Source organism: Diadema setosum, chromosome 2, assembly GCF_964275005.1.
Source record: "Diadema setosum chromosome 2, eeDiaSeto1, whole genome shotgun sequence".
Lineage (NCBI taxonomy): Eukaryota > Metazoa > Echinodermata > Echinoidea > Diadematoida > Diadematidae > Diadema > Diadema setosum.
In genome coordinates, this window is record NC_092686.1 from 34087769 (window position 1) to 34103281 (window position 15513).

Genomic DNA, 15513 nt, shown 5'->3' on the forward strand with positions numbered 1-15513 from the left:
TTCCGACACGATATCTACGTGAAAAAAAAGATGCGTTTAATGGAACAACAACAACAACAAGAACCTGTTACAGTAGTACTTAATCGGCTACAAATGCGAGTTTGATTAGAAAGAGTGACTTCAGCTTGGAAGAACACATCTTAGAAAAAAAAATATCTGAACGCCTTTGGATTTGATAGTGGGGTATTGAAATAACTTTTTCTTTAAATACTTTCTTTGTCCAGTTTAAAGTGCGATGAGGCATACAAATGATATTGCTATCTTGATTATTTTTGATGCATGAATGAATGAATGAACGAGTATGAATTAATTTATATCAAGAACTTTGTCTTATAATGATATTGTATCATTATTAGGCATTGTATTGATTGACTGATTTCTACATGTCTTTGGTAAGAAAGCGCTTACGGTACTTGTTGCTCATGCCATCCCATTGCCTTTACCGAAGCGAACAACTGAAACTCTAAATCAACAATACCCTTTCTTTCATTGATGCAGCTCTCTAAAGGTTTTCGCCAGAGATGTCGGGGAACATTTTTCCTGGAGTTGTAATCTCGACAAAACACCGGCTTCTCTCCCTTGGAACGGTTTTCTTCATACTACAGCATGGAGGTATGGGATATAAAATCAAAGATATCACCCATTCTTGAGTTACAACTCTAATTTTGCATTGTATAGTGTATATCAGGATGAGACGTTTTTGTTTTGATATTACTATTCCGTAAGACACAGGAACAAGCAAACTTTCACCTCGAAAAGCGTACGCGTGATTGCCCCTAATTACATACATTTGGTACGACATAACATTACTATCTGCACGATCATGATACTTCTATGACTAGTTATTATATTTTTATTATCATGTCCTGATGTAATCGTTTCATGTATGTCAAATTACAAAGGGCTTCTTGTATACTTTATTTGACAACGGAACTGAAATGTAACGATGTATAGCAATACGGCAGAATTCATGCATTCTTTAACGTCTTTGATGTTCGAGAGGCTTCATTATCGTGTGTTTAAAATCATTTTTTCAGCTCTTGCGAGTGAAGTGGTGACCAGTCCTACTTCCATCACCCACGCGGAAGGACAGACGGCTTTTCTGAGATGTCGCGCCGAGGGTGTATCTAACCCATCTTTCACCTGGAATTACTACAACTACGAATGCCCAGACAACCACCTGTTTGAAAATGGCGTCAGGCGCCACAACGAAACCATCTTCTGGTCCCACATCGAGGTGAGGGAGAACGTGAGCGCGGGTTCCTCCCTGCTGATCATTACCGATCTCCGCGTCATCCACGCCGGCGTCTACACCTGCCGAGTTGGTTCCAATCAGTCCCGATCCACGCTGAACGTTGAAAGTAAGAGCAGAGAAACAATAGTTTGTAGCACTTATCTCACTCTCCTATAGCTCTTTGCGATCCAGAAAGAAAATGTTATCACACGAATACCACTGTCATTGTGTATTGTTTCAAAGACTTGGTGTCTATCCAAATTGTATTTAGTAATCAACAAACAAAACAAACAAAGTGAATCAGAGGGAACGTCTTTGCTTACAATATAGCCGATAATAATGTCATAACGAATGGCAAACTTACAATATAGGGCCTATATATCATGATGATTATTATCATCATTATTGTATTTATAATTATCATAATTACTCTTATTACATCATAATTATTGTACTATGTTATCATTACCATCACTGAATTATACACTGTATTTTCAAATATTTGTTTCTATTTATTGATCTCTACATATGTTACAAATGTAAATTTGTGTGCAAACTTAATATAAAAATGAATAAATGAATGAATTTTGAATAAACTGTGCGGTGAAGAAAGTACATTACTGCCAAAATATACTGCAGAGTTTGGAATGAACCCCCCATCCGCGCACACACACACACACACACACACACAACAAGACAACGCAATCCTCCAAACTAATGAGAATTATTAATATATGGGCTAATCCTTTAAACAAATTAGATAGGTTTAAGATGGTTTTATCACCAATTCTCTGACCCTTGTCTCTTGCCTCCAGGAAAGTCGAACATGTCGCTGAACGTGCCAAGTCGGCTGTCTGCCAACGAGCCCGCCACAGCACTGTGTTCAGCCCTGGCTGGACTTCCGGCGGAAGCAATATCTTGGTATCTAGACGGCGTACCATTGAACGAGGGCGTCATCTCGACGTCATACCCCAATGAATATGCAAAAGAAATGAAATATAGGATGACCGGAAATGTTTCAGAAGATTAATTCAATGACTCGGAACTACTTCCAATGCATAGATAACGAGACGAATTTGCTGTCTCTACACTGCTATACATATTAAACATTTCCTAAAAGACACCAAATGGGCTTTTTCACATGATTCTCCTTGATAATTTCTGCCCTAATAGATGTTATTGCATATTGATATTTTCCTTGGGATGTAAGACAAATCCATAGCTTCTTAACACCTACGTCAAGTTAGATCTCTATGTTATATGACCACCTGAAAAAAAAGCAACATCAATCATTGCAAAATACCACATAAGTCATTGAATAAAAGGATTGATCCGGCTCGAGTGCTTCACTGAACAACGATAGCATTAGTCGTCATGAAATCCCAGCTTTCCTTTCTATATTCTTTTACTCTGAATTAAGTTATCGGCATTTCTAACGTAGTTAATTATACATCGCTTATGGTTTTTAGTTTAGAAAAAGAAATAAAAAAGTCATGAAGTTTTAAAGACCTGTGTATGAAATTAAAAGCAAACAAAGTTTTCTTCTTTTTTTTTCATAACATTTGAATTAATTTCAGCACCCGGATTTGATAATATAGATGTATTCACAATGTATAACACATATTTCATATTGCTTATTTTTTTGTGTACCCTTACGTATATGTGATGTGGGTATATGCGCCAATTAAATTTATTTAATGAGATATGTATATATATATATATATATATATATACACGCATTATGCAGATAAATAAACATTTGAGTTTTCTTTGAATATTTCGAAAACCAATTTTTCCAGTGACTAAGATCTCAGCAGGTATCAGCCTTTTTTTTCCTCTCTATTTTTTTTTAATTTTTTTTTTAGGGAAGGGGTGCTTTGCTGGTTTAATGCCATCAACATTATAAATTCTTGACAAAATAATCTTAATTCCAATAGAATTGGGTATGGAGAGCTTTTGAGGATAGTTAACTGATTCGTTACAGAGATACCATCATGCACGGAGCTCAAGTTTGCGAATATCATTGGATATCATGCTCTTTACTGAAATAGGACATGTGTGACCTTTGCCCTAGATTGCAGACGTTCTGAGGAAAAGCTTCGTTTTGGGGACATAAGTGTGTACAGAATTCTTATGCCATCAGCACCATGATTTAGCTGATATTCATCTAATTAATGAAAGCGAGTTTTAAGCATCTTCGATCTGTAATTCTTTATTAATTTCAAGTTATTCTATCACTATGGACAGATTTCTGATGAGCGCCTAATTAGAAGAAATATCTCGTCTCTCAACAAACCATCTAACATTCGTGGAAAATACGTCAACCGCCCAATTTGTAGAGACAGATAAATCAGAGTAGCGGACTTCAGAAAACACTTTTCGTTTAAGCAAGGCATTGACTGTGCATGGTCGTAACAACTTCTTATTTGATTAAAGCTTTATTTTTGAAGGAAAATCCTACTACGAAACATGCACATTTTCTGCCCACTGCATGGGCGTTTTGTACAAGGATGGATGCCGCGACAACTTTTTTTTTTTGCCAATTAAAATAGTTCCAGTCAAAACGACAGCCGCTAATCTACTGTCTCCATTTCATGAAAAGTTGATATGTTAACAACTCATGCTGGAATGACAATTGTCATGGTAACGACAAAAGCCCAGCAATGTCCAGCTTCCTGATTGGCTGTTGCTGTGGGAAGTTGCTATTCCAGCAAGAGTTGCTATCCTAACATCCTTTATGAAATGGGGCCCTTATGGAGCCACTGCGTCTTGAAACTATTTTAAGAGTTTGGACCGAGTGGCTACTCCACAAACATCAGATATACCTAAACTCAAAACATCACTTCTTCAACGAAGCTGATATGTAAATCAGAGTTGTAGGAATAACTATACGAGTATCTGCATCGTTTGTGTAACCCTTTAAGAGAACACAAAACAATAGTAATTGTCGCGGCTTTGATAACACAATCTTCTAATATTTGTCGTTAAGATTACTCAGTTAAATAGACTTAGCATATCATCAAAAGCAATCATAAACATTTGGGTAATGTATGGTTTATACTTACGTAGTGCCCATAGCAATGAATGTCCAGAACAGGAAAACAAAGAACCCAGGAAAAACATATCAGTCACGGGTATCAGCTTCTGAACAAAAGAATATCAAATGTAAGCAAATACGATATCTAAGAAAGCATCTACTTGCTTAGTCATAATGTTCGACACCAGCACGACCATCGGAGTGATATTCCAACGCGATTATTGGATAAGCATGCCGGAAATGACCTTTCACCGATATTCTTCAGAGATGTTGAAAAATGAGTTGTGAAACTAAATCGCCAGAAGTTTCCTCAAATTGCTGCATGGTTAATGATAAATCAGTATTTTTGCATTCCATAGATTGCGTTTTACTGGAATTATGACTTTCAGCATGGCGGTAAAACGACATCAAAGATGACTTTTTGCCTACACAGGGCTTTACTGTGCAAAGGCAGACTTTGCTTTACGCATAGCGGACTCTCTACGTTCAGATATTCTAGAATGGTTGCAATTATTCAAATAAATCTCTGGGATAACACTATTTGTTGAAATTTCGTCACAGGATCTACTGCGATTACGTACATGTGCAAAATATTGAAACAGATGGCAGGCTTAGCAAAATCAAAGTATTTTGAAGTGTTGAGAAGTGTCATATCACTGTGCCAATTAACGCACAAAAGAAACTTCATAGGTTGCGAAGTATAGGGTAAAAATGCTAGTTATTTCTAATATCAACTGAATGATATGACATATCTAGTGCGGTTTATGGGAACTGGTACAGTAAATAGTCCTGTAAAATGTCTCATTTTGTGTGAAAAATAGAAACACAAGACGGATGTGAACCATATTCTTACTTTTGAAACCGATAGCACTCACTATTTCGTAGATGATTTTTCAAGCCTCGTGGGGTTTTTCATGAAGTAGTCACTGTTGTCTGAGTTTCAGAGTTAACATTTTCTGTCAAACACATGGTTTTCACTTCCTTGAGAAGAGACACTATTCATCAGTTTGGGTTGTATTTAGGTTGTATCTCAAACCCAGATGCCACCATTAGGGTGCACAAAAAAGTAAACCAGTCAACGGACACTCTACGACGACTGCATCAACGCAGCAAAAATTAGGGTGACCGGAAAAATCATAAATGTCATACGAATTTTTTTCGCGATATCTTTCAAATATTTTGCTTCCAAGCGAGTACTGATTATACAAGTTTGCAACATTTAGCTTTGCTGCTATTTTTACCGTAGGAGTATAAAAGCTACTCGATTCTTGAGTTCTATTCTTCCTTACTTATAGCATGGTCTAAGCGTAAAGCTTGTGTAGAGAACAAAACTGACACATTAAAATAGTTCAGGCAGTGGAAAAATGCAAATATGAAACTGACGTTCTCCGTGACTTAAGAATTACAGCTCATCATGTGTCAACGGTTGATTAATGTCATCCGTCTTCTTTGCCAAAAGGGCCAATCAGTACTCAATGAATAAAGGCTTTTTAGCTTTGGGGGTTTCATTAGGTGGAGTGCATTACCAAACAAGCTTTCTCCGTAAATGCAACTATCGCTTTCATATACAAAATGGGAAATATAAACTATGTATATAGGCCACTATTAATACGAGGAAAGTGGTATTCACCAAGTGTTTACGTCCTTGTTAGCTTTCAAATTCAGCTTTTATCAGTATAAAGATATGAAATGTATAAAATATATAAAATAAGACAGCATTCTGAATGTTTGTCAAGTCTTAGAGTTCTTGAGAAAGGATTTGAAATCCTTACAGAAATAAAGCAAAGAGAAGAATAACATACCTGCTCACTAGCTCGGATGCATGCGCATTGCTACGTTCCTCCTTCAAAGTATCGTGCGTCTCTCGTTCTTTTGAATGCTGTAATGGCCCCTGAATGGGCGGAGTGATATCATGACTTACGACGGAAGTTACCTCTTAGAAATATCTCGGTTAATAACTGAAAAGTTGAAAAATTCGAAAAACTGTTCAGAATTTGGAGGGATGCATTCATCGTGTGAAGAGAGTTAATATTGTATGTTTGAAACGTTTCCCTGAAGTGTGAAGAAATGTTCGTCTTTTCAAGATTCTTCAACGATTTTGTGATACGATGAGGTTAGTTGCAAGAAGATCGAATAGAACCTTCAGTCATCAGACAGTATATTCAAACAATTCTTAGAAAGTCTGAATATTTTCTCATTGAATTCTCAGATAACTTCTCTTCAGCGAAATGTCTCTATTAACACTTCTTCTGTTCAAAGGTAGAAAATTTGGTAAGCTAGCACAATATTATTACGGACACGCGGGCATTACAGTATAAGATTCGTTGTCTTCTTTCTGCCAACGTTATGCTGAGATATATTGCATTTCATGTAATATTATATATTCTTTTTCCATCTGATTTACTTGGGAGATGACAGCAATCAAAAATTGCTTTTATCTGCAAAAGCTGCTGTAAGATCAGCTCTGTCTAGAACCACGTTTCGTCTAAAAAACAAACAAGGTAGACGGATATCACCCGACGAAACAAAATCGAAACTAAGAAAATAAACTCTTATGTATTTCACTTATAATGAACAACGATAACGAATAAAGATGCCTAGACAGTATATGGTGCAAGAGTGATATCTTTCTATCTAGGTATACTCGTTACTTTCATCAAGAACTATGTTTGGAAAGAACTTAAAGCTTAGGTCAGCGACTTCGATTTTGCAACGACCGTTCGCGAAATATAGAGAAAGTCAGTGACTACTCTAATACCTCGATACAGGGTATCCGGTTTTAAAAATTCTTCTAAAGAAATGTACGCGTACATTGCATTCGATGATGCAATGACATAGAAACGTCACTTTAAGAATATGCTTGAGTGATTTTTAGAATTGAAAAATTATATAATCTTATCGGAGATTAGTTAATTTAGGATAGCTTTTCTTCCTTTTGTCACGTACATTTTTGATTACATTGCCCATTGACATAGGACGCTACAAAACATTTTCAAAACGGACATGCACTTTATGAAATACATTAACAAGTGTGTAATACATTGAAAAATAAGTCATTGATTGTGAATGTTAATTAATAGTTCATCAAATTGTGATTTCATCGGAAAGAGGCTAATTAAATTCCTAAAAACTTTGCACAGATAATGAAGCTTCCGTTGAAGAGATAAATGAGCCATGCAGAGGTATGTTTAACTGCTGAAAACCTAACAAGCGAACTGGTAACGATAGTAGAATATTTCTTTCATAAAGAACATTCGTTTATCAGTATATCTAAGCATATAAAGAGGAACATGACTGACCAGACAATATTATTTCACCCATCTCTGACCTGGCAGAAAATGAGGATTCAGACATCAGCATCTCTAGCGAGATGTATACTTCCCTGCTTGGCTGGCTCTCACTGGTTGTGTTGATACTGGCAGATACTCGGCATACTGCAGTCACAACACCGAGAGCGTATTAACCTTCACCCCAACGGCGGCCCACAACGGAAAGATTCTTCAGTGCCGAGTTTCCGGACACAAATTTTCCAGTTTCAATCAGATCCAAGAAGCTATACTCGATATAAGATGTAAGTCAAGTAGAACGAAACTCAGGCCCATAACTAGGACTTTTACGGGGGGGGGGGGGGGGAGGAGGAAGAGGAGATGGTGGACATTATCGGGGAGTGACGCGACCGAACGGATCACGGTCTGCGAGAGGTATATTTTTAAAGGTAAATATCAATCAATTTTTCACCTCTAATGGTTTAGTTTGATGCGTGAAGCTTTTGCATTTTGAGAATTGAAATGTAGCGATATGGTGCATAATTTTGGCAGAATATTGTGGAAATTTTAAGTCAAAAGAGTACGCCTATACGTTGGTTATTTATTTTCAGTTGCAAGAAAAAGCGTCGAATAAACTAAATTCTGTTATTGTTGCGTGGTTTTCTCATTCAGTGACCAATATGTTTAAAAATCTAATAATGTCCAAGAGAGGGAGATTTGGGATTGGTTTGATAAAAAAAAAAAAAAAAAAAAAAGCAAAACATAGCAAAAAAAAATTGTTAGTTAATAAAATCCGTTAGTTAGTTTAGTTTGTTTTCCTGCCTGTTCCGTAGCTGCTTTTGTTCTTGTCCTTGTCATAATCCTTTCTTTCTGTTTGTTTCGCATGACGTCATGATGTCAAAGTTTTCATACATTGAGTCCTTGACGGATCTTGAGATGCCCTCATCTTCTAGAGTAATTCATAAAATTTACGAGCTATGCTTCTCTTGTGAATTCCTCTTTTCCATAAAGAGTTACAAAATAAAATTGTATTGCGTACTTGTTTATTTATCTAAAAACAAAGTTGATATCATTATAGTTATTGTATCCATGCTTTGTTAAAACTTATGTGATTCAAAGTTACTTAAAATATTATATACTCATGTAAGCGTTATGTACATTGGTTTGTATTACTTTATGTGGAAATAAAATCACTTGAATTGAATGGAAAATTACTTTTACAATCCATACGAGCAGGAGCCTATTCCTTTTATCTCGTCACGTGTTCAATCGTCACGTGATTAATTTCGATCTGCACTGACGTTGAGCTTTAAACTCTCAAGTATATTGCTTATTCGTGTGTGTGTTCCTATGGAAAACACGATACTTTTACCTGAATTGTGACTTTTTTCCGCAATCTCTTCTTTCTCACATCCTTAGACCCTCCTGGTGATGGTATAATATCGGTTAGGTTCCAGGAGGTCTGGAACAGACGTACACCTGACAATGTCATCGTCACGTGTCACGTGAACCCAGAAGACCTCCCCAGTCCCTTCATCCACACGTTTACCATAGAAGTGGAGAACCTTCGTGGATGTTCCTCCTGCTCCAACGCCTACAGTCGACTGCCGATGACAAACTCCACTTCGGCGAGTCTGGACTACTATCCTGACAGGTGCATCTGTGTCAGGTGCACCGGCACCAGTGAGCTGGGCTCCACCTCCTCTCTGGCCACGTTCTGTCCGCAAGGTATGTTAATTGCAGCACAGCAGTCAAGATTTAGGTTATCGTTTCATTAATAGAAGTTTGGTGTTTTAATGGGCTTTCAACCAGAAGGTCATGGTTTGAGCTCTAAGTTGGAACGTATATCAATATTCAAGATACATACTTGTACTATATCAACACTCTTAATCATACCTTTATTTAAATATATATTACACGATTATCATACGTGTAGGCCTAGATTTTTTTTTTACTATAAAAAGATACAGATAGACATTACTAATGTCTAATCATTGACATAATGTGTACTTTATTGTATGTACAGTCTGTATACATAAACACACTAAGGATACATCCTGTTTGTCATAGACAGACAAACATTCGTCAATATTATTTCTCTAGCTAATTCTCTTCAAATAAAAAGGGCGGGGCAGGGAGAGAGAGAGAGATTCCACAAAAGCCTTTACATAGTAAAGAGAAGAGAATAAAAGCGTGTAACTATCCCTATGTTTGTGTATTATGTTTCTATTTCAAGCACAGTGTGATTGTCGATTGATTTCTTGTTGTTTTCAGGATTACCGGTATGTCGTCATTTCTGCGATCATGTGGTAAAATGCCGAGTATAACAGCACATAATTTTGTCATTCAAAATTTTCAAAGGACCGCCGACAGATGGCGTCATATCAATTGACGTGCAGGATCAAGTCGAAAACCAGGTGACATCTGGTCTGATCATCACGTGCAAAGTCTCAGATCAGCCCAATCCGGTCTTCCACACTTACACGATCCAAGCAGACAGTGTGATCCTGTCCGCTACCAAATCCCCTTCGACAACTCTTCGTCCAGTACCCGACAGGTGCATCAACATTAAATGCACTGGAAACAACGGACATGGATTGACATCTTCGGCGCTCAGATTTTGTCCTACAGGTGTGAAACTTAATATTTACTGCAATTGAAAGTCATAAGTCATTGCTCATTGATTGAAGTCTCCCTGTCGACTTCAATTCACTTTATGTTATGATACCGAATTACGTAAAACATATAGCTAGTATATTGTTTCTTTCGAATCATAAAATGATCGTTCATGATTAGATTTGATTGAAGGTCTTCCGTGCAGTTAAAAGTGTGAGAGCTCATGACAATAAAATGTATAAGGAGTAAGACATCCCCTGTAGAATCACCATCGATAATGAATTTTCGACCCAAATCTTTTGTAAGTGTAATGATTATTGACCCATCTATTTTTGTCACTTTTTCCATTTTTTTAAAGCATCAAGCAACCCGAGAGGACTGCGTGCACGACCACCTCAGAATGACGTACCACGTCAGGTGACCATTAGTTTTCCTCATCCATAAAGGTAGGTAACCTTCACTATATTTACAGCCCATTGACAGGGATATGCCTTAAGATCACTTGCGTTATTCCTTAAACTTTGTGAGACAAAATGATGCAATCGACCCAGCACCAACCAAACACTATAGGTATTCTATTCGCTTTTCACTATTTAAGATTTGTGCCTTGAAACTTGATCTCTCCTGTTATTTGCTTCCTCTGTTATGCATAATGAGTGTTTGAATTTCACGATTTTCTGTTGCTCTTGACACCAATGTGTTATGTTTTACACCAATTTATCATATTTTAGGATAGAGTATAAAAGCATTTCTGCTCAGTTATCAAAATTGTCCAGGAAGACTCCATACTTCTCTTCAATCATTGGGGGAAATTTCTAACATGATCTGATTGCTTATTTGGACTTTCAATAGAATTTTTCATACAATTTACAGAAAATCACACATCTATTTTTCAATAGAAATCGAAATATTGAAATGACAGATGTTTGAAGATTCATCAATAACTCCAATGTAAAACATCGTCAATGCACCTTTTATTAAGAGTCTCACAGGATAGTCCATGCAGAGTCGAACATATATACAAAATATGTTTATACATTGTGTTTGTCCTGTTTTCCCACCATTAACTTTGGACTTAATAAGTGATACCTATACCTAAATCTTTAATAACTTCTCTCGTCTAATCCTCTTTCATGTAGACTGAAGCCCTGGACACCGAATGAGTTAAAAATCCTCGATCAATGGAGTATGCGTGCTCATGTACTCGGCAAGCTCTCGGTGAGAGAGAGAGTGTGTGTATGTTAGTGTGTGTTAACCAATTTAATAGTTTATCATCTAATCGAGAAAGCATGAAGAATTCAGTAATCAAGCACAATGCTAATATTTCAGTGTCATTCGCATGATGTTAAATGTCGAGTTACACCAACCAGTCACCAAAATTGCTTATCATAAGAAAAGCTGTTAGCTGTATTTTGACGAGTGAATGTTTCAGCTTAAATTGACATAGCGAAATGATCAGTGAGGAAGGTATCTTCTTCCAAATGTTACGATGAATATCACGATCTCTGACTCGGATTAGTATAATATTTGACAAGCCATAGATGGTAAATCATCCCAATCTTTCGACACGAGAAAGTTACTGTATAAACTATTATATTTTTCGTTCTCAGGGACGGATCCAGGAATTCCGTATAGAGAGGGCGCAAAAATATTTCTGGTGCTACTTCCGGGTTTCATTTCATTTTTCTTTTTATTTCTTTTGTTTTAACAAAAAAAATAAAGAGGGGGCGCGCGCCCGGTTCGCCCCCCCCCCCTCCTGGATCCGCCACCGGTTCTCATATGCCATCGGCCGAATTTAACGTAATCAATGTCACCGATACTTCTTTCCATTCCGAAAAAGAAAATGCCAAACTGATGTCTGCATATAACTACGTAAAAGAGACATTTTAGACGTTAAGGGAGAAGCAAAACGAGTCGTCTTTCAAATTTTGATCCCCTGTTTTCCATCACTGTGCATTCCCTTCGTAATTGGCGTGTGTTTTAGCAGATAAGATCATGTTACTAAATAGAATGTAAAGCAAACTATATAGGTCAAGCTGTTTTACTCGATGATATATTATGATTTTTTTTTTAACGCTTTGTTAGTACATTTTTATAGCCTCTTCACAATAGATAGGGCATTATCCGGGTAGCCTCCTCGGTGTTGCCACTACTGTGTCAGGAGAACCTGACAATATTATTACATGTATTATTATCACTTTGGAAGTGCCCAGGTACCCATTAATACACGTGGGTCGAGAGCGACACCGTGATAAACCATCTTGTGCAAAGACAAAGGCTCTTGGCGGGATCCAAACTTTCGAAGATGTCTTAAGAAATATTGTTGTGTTGAATGCATAAGCGCTGAAATAAATCCAAAAGGCTTGTTGGAATATGGTATTTGTCGACTTACTATGCCCCATAGGCTCATTTTTCTTCAATACATTGATATAGATACCTTATACTCGAATCAACTGAATGAGTAACGCCTGAGAATGCTCCCTGTTATACCCTCGTCCAGAATACTCACTCCCAATAGTGTACTTCACGAGTTTGATGCTATAAAGAAACGCTAGTTTCATTTATGAAAAATGATAAGAAGTTACAGTCGTGTTTTTTTTTTTTTTAGATACAAGACATTTAAAGTTATAGAACGTTCTTCTCAAAAAGAATCTGCTTCGATAGTGATTTATAAAGGAATCGAAAGAAACTTAAAGCCATGACGTTTTGTGAAAGAGATCTTGTGTAATCCATGTCATAATCAGGAAACGAGTGTGTGTGTGGGGGGGGGGGGGGGTGGACAACACGAGAAATGGAATATAAGGTTTATAACATCTCCCTTTTCTATAATTCATATCATCGTATGATTTTTTTGCTTTGCGTCAGTCTTGCACCTTGTATATTTGTCAATAGCCTGATGCAAGATGTATTTCTCATGGAAATATCGTGAAATAAATTAACTGAACTGAACCTACAGATATTTGTGTATTTGTGGTCATATATAAACATTCTGCCTGTAACTGAATCACATAATCTTCCTGGGAAACAAGAAATATTATATGAAAATAAAATGCATATGACAGAACACACACACACACACACACACATATATATATATATATATATATATATATATATATACATATATATATACTATAATATATGTAATATATACTGTAGTATAAGTATATTAGACATATTCATATTGCACATATATGTCTACATACATGTACAATATTGATATATTAGTATATGAATATTTGTATATATATATATATATATATATATATATACTATATTATATGTAATATATACTGTATATGTATATTAAGTAAAAGTATATTAGACATATTCATATCGCACATATATGTCTATATACATGTACAATATTGATATATTTTTAAGTGTATTTATTATCATATCTGATGTAAACATTACAAGGAAGGAAAGTAATCATTTTATAATCTTAGAATCAGATTTGGACGTAGATCAAAATAATGATTGTTGTCGGAACCTGAATGAGTGATTACTCCTTCGAATAACACTAATCGGCGCACGTCATGAGTTGTTTTCTCAGTCAACACAGTTCCGTCTTTCTCAGGGATCCTTGCCTTTTTACCAAATAAAATCGCAAAAAAACGAAATGTGCAAACAACAATCGCTAATACTTAAACGACTTCGGATGCAATCAAGATTAGAGGACAGAGTGACTTCGCAAAGGACGTTTTCACCGAAATCCTCTCCGAAATTTCTTGGGATTAAATTCGGAGGTGAACATTCTAATTTTGTCACTTTTGACAGTGCCTGAAAGTAAACTGTGTTTTGCAAATGATCCTACGAGTGAAATAATGGGAAGTATTAGAGCAAGTAAAAAAAAAAATAGTATGATACCGATCATATCTTGAATGATTTGATGATTGATCATCTCATCATTAGTTTTAATAGCTCTCATGGAAAGCTATGAACTCTCCGAGACATATCTTGACAATTAAAACTGTAAACATTCTCCCTTCTTCCATTCACACAGATCTTGAATGGTTATCGCCAGAGATGCCGGGGAACATTTTGCCTGGAGTCGTTGCCTCAACAAATTACCTGGTTCTGGCCCTTGTATTGGGTTTCTTAACTCTACAGCATGGAGGTATGATATACAAAATGAAGGAAAACGAAACGAAATTCATCGATGCGTGTGACTAGCAACTCAAATTCCACAGTGCATTCAGTACCATTAGGAGAGAAACAAATGATTTTATAATATGAGACCTGTCTATTATTTGGTTAAGAGTAAAATGTACATATCTTTCAAATCCTTTAACTCTGAAGGTAAAACCGAACATACCGCCTTCCCATTTCATACCTATTCATGCGACACTACCTATCAATGGTATCAACTTTCATGACATGAGAATAGCCCCAAATTTCGATACAGTCACGCCATGTTTGACGCATTTCATGGGGGCCTGCAGTTGTAAGGAAACGAATGAACAGACTTACAGAAAAATAAAACCCACAAAATTCTTTCTTTTGAAAATGTGATGTAAGAAAAACCTAATTATCTTATTTCTTCATTTAATTGCCTTCAATAGCTCTTGCGAGTGAAGTGGTGACCAGTCCAACTTCCATCACCCACGCGGAAGGTCAGACAGCCTTTCTGAGATGTCGCGTTGAGGGTGTAATGAGCCCGTCTTTCTCCTGGGATTACTACAACTATGACTGCCCGAATAATTATCTGTTTCAAAATGGCGTCAGGCATTGCAACAACTCCATCTTCTGGTCTAATTTCGAGGTGAAGGAGAATATTAGCGCGGGAATATCCTTGTTGATCATAACCGACCTCCGCGTCTACCACGCCGGCGTCTACACCTGCCGAGTTGGTTCCAATCAGTCCAGATCCACGCTAAGCGTTGAAAGTAAGAGCTTATAAAATCAAGTTGATGGTACTTTCTTATATCTTTAGAATGCAGGCAAATGGACCATTGTAATAACTGAAGATTGTGTAGAAATTACTTTTTGCTTTTTAGAATTTGTATTGTGTACAGAACATCCGCTTCCATAATCCACAAACTAAAGTGAACGGAAGAGTAAATTGCTTCAAAATAAAGATATTATACTTATATTATACTTATAACTTGACCATTCATGATAACTGCATTACACTGAGTCATGAGTCTGTGCGCTGCGATTGGCGATATGTAACTTTTAAAAATATTCAATTTGCAAGATTTAACCTCTCTGTGCGCAGCGCATTCGAGGAAGAAAAAGGACGGGCTTCAAACCAGCAAAGTTTTTTGAATGAAGACAAGAAAATTCACACAATAAAATGTTGGGATATCTTTGCATCGACCTGTGTTTACAGTTGAAACTCTATATTATAAATCATA